This window comes from Bos taurus, chromosome 6 (assembly GCF_002263795.3).
Source record: "Bos taurus isolate L1 Dominette 01449 registration number 42190680 breed Hereford chromosome 6, ARS-UCD2.0, whole genome shotgun sequence".
NCBI lineage: Eukaryota > Metazoa > Chordata > Mammalia > Artiodactyla > Bovidae > Bos > Bos taurus.
The window spans coordinates 68,120,597-68,128,414 of NC_037333.1; the positions used below are offsets into that span (position 1 = coordinate 68,120,597).

A 7,818-nucleotide genomic window follows, 5' to 3' on the forward strand; every position below is an offset into this window, starting at 1 on the left:
GTGAAAAGTGAAAGTGAAGTCGCTCAGTCGTGTCAGACTCTTTGCGACCCCATGGACTGCAGCCTACCAGGCTCCTCTGTCCATGGATTTCCCAGGCAAGAGTACTGGAGTGGGGTGCCACTGCCTTCTCTGATTTATTTATACTTATAAATAATTCCTCCAAAACCAGTGCATATTAAAAATACTAGTAGAGAGGAGGAAGGGGAAGGGGGAGAAGCGCTTAAAGAGGCAGGAACGGGTGTGGGAGTGGGGTAGGACCCAGGGCTAAGGCAGCACCCACCCCGTCTCTCGCCTTAGTGGATCATGCCAAGGGCGGCAGCTGCAGCGGTTGCAGGAGCGGGGTTAGGGGTGAGGAAGTGACTGGGTGGTACCAGCTCAGGAGATGATGCCATTTCCAGTTACAACACAGGGATCACAGCAAGCACAGTCGCCACAGAAGCACTGAGGCATTACTTCTCCCATCAGCTTCGGTCATTTCAGTCGCTCAGTCGTGTCCGACTCTTTGCGACCTCATGGACTGCAGCACACCAGGCTTCCCTGTCCATTACCAACTACCGGAGCTTACTCAAACTCATGCCCATTGTGTCGTTGATGCCATCCAACCATCTCATCCTCTGTCATCCCCTTCTCCTGCCTTCAATCTTTCCCAGCATCAGGGTCTTTTCCAATGAGTCAATTCTTTGCATCAGGTGGCCAAAGTATTGGAGTTTCAGCTTCAGCAAAAGTCCTTCCAATGAATATTCAGGACTGACTTAGCAGGCCCCAAGGAGACTGACTGCCTACTTACACAGAAGCTGGTTGAGACTCTGAAGCCCTTCGGGGTTTTTGAAGAGGAAGAGGAACTGCAGTGCAGGATTTTAATTTGGGGAAAATTAAATAACCTGGTAAAAGAGTGGATATGAGAAATCAGTGAAAGCAAGAATCTTTCACGATCTGTAATTGAAAATGTCGGTGGGAAAAATTTTACATGTGTATCTTGTAGATTAGAGTACATACAAGAGGTGTCAATATTGATGCGTTGTGTGTTGCACTGAGACTTGTTGATCGAAGTGATTTTTTTCACCTCATTCTATGATAAGTTGAAATTATAGGAAGAAGTAAAAGATTTAAGAGCTGTTGAAGAGGCATTTGACCAGTTATCAAACTGTTTTGATGGGATAGAGATTGGTATTTTGTTTGCAAGATTAGCACTGCAGACTATTCCAGAAGACTTGGACTTAACAGATGACAGTCTGCTTAAAAATTTAAATGTAAGGTGTATAATAAGTCTTAACGGTTTCAGGGTATCCAATGAAATTTTATATCTAGTACCAAACATTGACTACTTCAGATTAACCCTGAAGTCTATCAAACTGTGGGCCAAATGCCACAATATCTATTCTAATATATTAGGTTTTCTTGGTGGTATTTCCTGGGCTATGCTAGTAGCAAGAACTTGCCAGCTTTATCCAAATGCAATATGTCAACTCTTGTACATAAATTTTTCTGGGTATTTTCTAAATGGTATGCGTTTAGATTATATTAAAATAAAATTGATTGTAGACTCTGAAAAAAAATCCTTGTAGAAAATAGTCCCTCATGAAAAGAGAAAATATATATACATATAAACACATACGTATGTATGTGTGTGAGTTTGAGGGTTATTTTACTCTTCTGTAATTAAAAAATTATTTCCTTAATGAAGATGCATTATTTTGTTTTTAAAATCATTTTATTTAAATATATTTGACATAGAGAAATAAATTGTATACATTTAAAGTGTGCCACTTGATGTTTTTGTGGTTATGTATACATTGTGATGGAAAAGGAAATGGCAGCCCACTCCAGTATTCTTGCCTGGAGAGTCCCATGGACAGGGGAGCCTGGCAGGCTACAGTCCATGGGATTGCCAAGAGTTGGACACGACTGAACGACTAAACAACAATGTCCATTGTGAAGGCTTCCCAGATGACTCAGTGGCAAAGAACCCGCCTACCTATGCAGGAGATGCAGGCGACGAGGGTTCAATCCCTTGGCTGGGAAGATACCCTGGAGAAGAAAATGGCAACCCACTTCAGTATTCTTGCCTAGAAAATCTCATGGACAGAGGAGCCTGGAGAGCTGGTCTGTGGGGTCACAATGAGTCAAACACAACTTAGCAACTGCGAATGCACTTACTTTGTGAAAGGATCTCCACAGCCAACCTAAATAATTCATCCACCACCTCTACATAGTTATCCTCTTGTGTGTGTTCAGAAGATTTAATTTGAGATCTATTCTCTTGGAAAATTTCAATTATTCACCAATATCACAATTAACAGGCTGTACACAAAATCTTCAAAAAATATTTATCCCATCTAACTGAAACTTTGTACCCTTTGCCCAATATTTTTCAGTTTCTCCCGTTCCCCATACCCTGATACAATCTGATTTGATGATTTTGACTCTTTTAGAATCTACATATATGTGGGCTCAAGCAGTATGTGTCCTTCCATGTCCGACATTTCATTTAGCATAATGTTTTCTTAAGAAAATTAATTTTGGAGTTTTAGTTCATGGGAGGAATTCTTTCTCCAAACCCTATTTCTTCCATGAAATGTTCCTTGATTAGTTAATTGAAAGGATTAATTTCATCCTTTTCCCTTCAGATTTTTCTGCTGATTCCACATCTCCACGCTTTCACATAGATTTTCATGTGTTTGTGGATATTCTCTGTGTGTGTTTCAGGACTGCCCTTCCAATTAAATAGATTGAAAGCTCTTCAAGAGAAAGAATCTGTCTTCAGTTCCCTCTGTATTTTGCTACCTATTCTTTAGTTCCCTCTGTATTTTGCTACCTATAAAACTACAATTTATTTTTTGAGTAAGTGTACGGATTAGATTTACTAGGTCAGCATTTCTCAAATCGTGAGCCATGAGTCTCTAGTTCTTGGAGGTAGTCCACAAATGAAGAGTTTCCTAAACAAATAACTTTGGGAACACTGCACACTTTGCATATTAGCATATTAAAGTCTCTGAAAAGGCCTGCAGTAAATGAACCTGCTTAACTTTAATTCAACATTTCTCAAACATATTTGATATGAATACTCTTTTTTAAAAAAAAAATAGTACCTATTGACATTGGGCATTTTCTGGGATACTTTGTGGGAAATACATTTTTAATTTTATTTTATTTTTAAAATTTACATTATTGTATTAGTTTTGCCAAATATCGAAATGAATCTGCTACAGGTATACATGCATTCCCAACCCCAAACCCTCCTCCCTCCTCCCTCCCCATACCATCCCTCTGGGTCGTCCCAGTGCACCAGCCCCAAGCATCCAATATCGTGCATCGAACCCGGACTGGCGACTTGTTTCATATATGATATTATACATGTTTCAATGCCATACTCCCAAATCTTCCCACCCTCTCCCTCTCCCACAGAGTCCATAAGACGGTTCTATACATCAGTGTCTTTTTTGCTGTCTCATACACAGGGTTGTTGTTACCATCTTTCTAAATTCCATATATATGCGTTAGTATACTGTATTGGTGTTTTTCTTTCTGGCTTACTTCACTCTGTATAATAGGCTCCAGTTTCATCCACCTCATTAGAACTGATTCAAATGTATTCTTTAAGACAGGGATAAATATTATATCTTATTCATCTTTGTATTTGGCTTTTCGTAATGTTGTCTGACACATAGTGTTGGACTATGTGCCCCAAAATAAATATTTTTGGGTGAACGAATAAGTGCCTGAAGGCGAGCTTCTGTGAACCAGTGTGACATGTTAAGCAACTGTAGGCTAAGGGCAGACTGATCAGGTTTTAAAGAATCTTCAAAAGTTTTTTTAACCTGAGTCCACATGGAGCTAGTCAATATAAAAATGTTTGAAAATACCCTAATCCCAGGATGAAGACTAAATCAGACCTGGAAGATTTGCTAAGGATACGTAGTTTAGACACCAGGAACTAGGTATGCGCAGAATATCCAGACTACAATTAGTACATGAGATCACTTAGTCCAATTCTTCTTAAACTTTCTCATTGACATACTCCTATTGACCAAGGATCCTGACACATGCTCTAAGGGAGGTCTGTTCTGTGGGAGAAATCTAACTAGCCAAATAAAAGCAAGAAATTTTTGGAATTTTGAATTTTATCTTGAAATTTAAATGTCAGTTTTACAAATAAAGAAGACGTGGAATATATATATATATATGATGTTTGTTTTAATATAAAAGTAATGCTTTACATTTTTAGCTGAGTGGTATGATACTTCCATTCAAGATGCAAGGACTTATTCCCATTCTCTTATTTAACATGGGAGAAAACTCTCATCTAGAGAGAGAAAGTGACTTGTTCAAGACCACACAGAGAATGTTTGGCAATCTGGGGTTGAACCCCAGGTCTCTTGAATGCCAGTTCCACGCTATTGCCCAACTAGATGAGCCCTTTCATCTCACACTATACCTACACAATGTCATTTGATCTAGTAATTCCACTTCTAAGAATCAATTCTAAAGAAATAGAAACACAAGGAAAGACCCAAAGATGTTCAGTTCAGTTCAGTCAATCAGTAGTGTCTGACTCTGCAATCCCATGGACTGCAGCATGCCAGCCTTCCCTGTCCATCACCAACTTCTGGAGCTTACTTAAACTCATGTCCATTGAGTCGGTGATGCCATCCAACCATCTCATCCTCTGTCGTGTCCTTCTCCTCCCTCCTTCAATCTTTCCCAGCATCAGAGTCTTTTCAAATGAGTCAGTTCTTTGCATCAGGTGGCCGAAGTATTGGAGTTTCAGCTTTAGCATCAGTCCTTGCAAAGAAATCCCAGGGCTGATCTCTTTCAGAATGGACTGGTTGGATCTCCTTGCAGTCCAAGGGACTCTCAAGAGCCTTCTCCAACACCACAGTTCAAAACCATCAATTCTTCGGTGCTCAGCTTTCTTTCTAGTCCAACTGTCACATCCATACAAGACCACTGGAAAAACCATAGTTTTGACTATACGGACCTTTGTTGTCAAAGTAATGTCTCTGCTTTTTAATATTAGCATTAAAAACTACTTAAATCTTTAATAATGGGAAGATAGCTAAACAAAATACATATGACAGGATATTTTGTATTGTGTGTGTGTGTATGTGCACTCAGTCGTATCTGACTCTTTGCAACCCCATGAACTGTAGCCCACCAGGCTCTTCTGTCCATGGGATTTTCCAGGCAAGAATACTGAAGTGGGTTGCCATTTCCTTCTCCAGGGGAGCTTCCCAACCCAGGGATTGAAACCAAGTCTCTCACATTTCCTGCATTGGCAGGTGGATTCTTTACCAACTGTGTAGCTATTAAAAGTGATGCTTACAGGGAACTCTGCTCAGTGTTATGTGGCAGCCTGGATGGGAAGCTAGTTTAGGGGAGAAAGGATACACATATATGTAAGGTTGAGTCCCTTTGCTGTCCACCTGAAACTATTACAACATTGTTAATTGGCTATACGCCAATATAAAATTTAAAGTTTTCTTTAAAAAGTGATGCTTATGAAGAATTATGTATTATGGTATTAAAATATATAGTATACTATGTACAATATATAGTATTTAAAAAGGAAACAAAATCAAGATTTCCTACTCTGTAAGTTATTATATAGAACATCTATTCATATTATTAATTATTTTCTCTCAAATGCAATATTTTAAAACACTGAGTTGTCATCTTTAGGCAGTAGGGTAATGGATGATTCAATTTTTCTTTATACTTTTCTATGTCTTTCAAATTTTATGCAATAAATACATAGTTAGAACTAAGCAGAGCATGGAGCTTCCCAGGTGGCACGGTGGTAAAGAATCCACCGCCCAGTGCAGGAGTTGCCAGATCAATCCCTGGGTCAGGAAGATCCCCTGGAGTAGGAAATGGCAACCCACTCCAGTATTCTTGCCTGGAAACTTCCATGGACAGAGGAACCTGGTAGGCTACAGTCCATGGGGTCACAAAGAATCAGACATGATTGAGCGACTGAGTATGCACACATAAGCAAAGCAAGATTTTAAAATACATTTGTAATTCCCAAACAAACAAACAAAAAATTCATGGGAAAACAAACACAGTACTTGGCTATTTTAGCCATGTGATGCTGAATTCCCTCCTAAGTCCTGCTTTCTCTGACCACCTATTGGGCCCAAATTGCATCTATTTTCACCCAGCATCTCCAAGTCTGCTAGTAAAGACTGGGTAGCTGAAAGAGGGTGCTGCTGACAAAAACAGTGCATGCCTGAGCTTCTGATGAACCTTGGAGGAAAACCCCTCATGTGTCTGGCTTTAGCCTGATTCTTCCTTATCCACTCTCTTTCCTGTCTCCCTGCTTGCACTTTCACTCTAGAAAGAGCTGGCATATGTGTGGTGCCTCACCTTCAGCATCCTAGGCAGGTCTTGCCCAGTAGCATTTTTCAGTGAGGAAGCATCATCAACCCAGGAGGCTGCAAACCCAGGGATGGTTTCCTATACAAACAAATGAAACTGGACTTCTGTTTCTAGAGAGAAGAAACACAATGTCCTGCAAGGCAAGTGTATTGAAATCAAACATGAGGACACCACAATATTCCAGCACAGTGGTTCTCAAATCTGAGCACACTTGACAATCAACTGGAAGGCTGGTGGAAATATCGATTGATGGGCCCACCAACCAAGTTTCTGATTCAGTAGATGGGGGAGAGGTCTGGGGAGCAGTTTGAATTTCTGCCCAGATGCTGCTGCTGCTGCTGGTGGTCTGGGGGTCATGCTTCAGGAGTCACTGCTCGGGCAGAATCACAGACCTGGTTAACACATGGAACAGGAAGGCGTCTGTGACCTTGGGACCCATGTATGGCTTTTAGCAGAGGAAGCTTTGTACTCACATACTTCTTTCCTTTCTTTAGCCTAATTATTCTCTCTGTATTTCCATATTTCTATGATGTTCATTCACTCATTCAACAATTTAAAGACTACTCACTTTTCACTTTCATGCATTGGAGAAGGAAATGGCAACCCACTCCAGTGTTCTTGCCTGGAGAATCCCGGGGACGGGGGAGCCTGGTGGGCTGCCGTCTAAGGGGTCACACAGAGTCGGACACGACTGAAGCGACTTAGCAGCAGCAGCATAGTACACTAGACAGTAAAGATACAGCAATAAACAAGTCAGACAAAATCTAACCTGAGGGAGCTTCTACCCCAGTGGAAATAGTTTGCATTAAACAGTTGTGATGAGCCTTTCTAGTCTCATTCAAAAATATCCTATTCTATTACAGAAGATGTGAAACTCATGATGTGTATTAAGCATAGATAATGAGTAAGCAAGTACCTTGTAAGACATAGTCAGAATTCATAAGATATATTGAATAAATATGTTAATAAGTAGAGCAAGCACTTCAGTGTTGAATATTAAAAGGATAGAAGAACCAAGAGAAACCTAATATTCATGAGGTGCCAAATATTCCTGAAACACTAAATAGACACAAACCATGTGAAGCCTTTAATTTTCATAGAGTTTTAATTTGGCCACTCATTGGTGAGACCCTCTCTGTTCCCATGTGACCTCTGCCCACAAAACACAAGTATACTCCAAAGGTGCTCATTGGGGTGATTGACAGGCTACCACTGTGGCCAAGGGGACTCATTCCTACATCTGTCCTGTAGGGCAAGTCTGTATTTTGGCCCCAAGTACAGGCCGACCTCCAAGATATTGTGAATTCAGTTCCAGACCACTGCAATAAAGTGAATACCAGAATAAATTGAGTCCCAGTGTGTCTACACTATACTGTGGGCTACTAAGTGTACAAGAGCATTATGTCTAAAAAAACAACATCAGATCAGATCAGTCACTCA

General features: G+C 40.4%; 1 pseudogene; it reads left to right on the forward strand.

The window, feature by feature from the left end:
* Positions 1-207: 207 nt before the first annotated feature.
* LOC100847183 (poly(A) polymerase alpha-like) lies at positions 208-1,525 on the forward strand (annotated as a pseudogene).
* Positions 1,526-7,818: the final 6,293 nt, after the last annotated feature.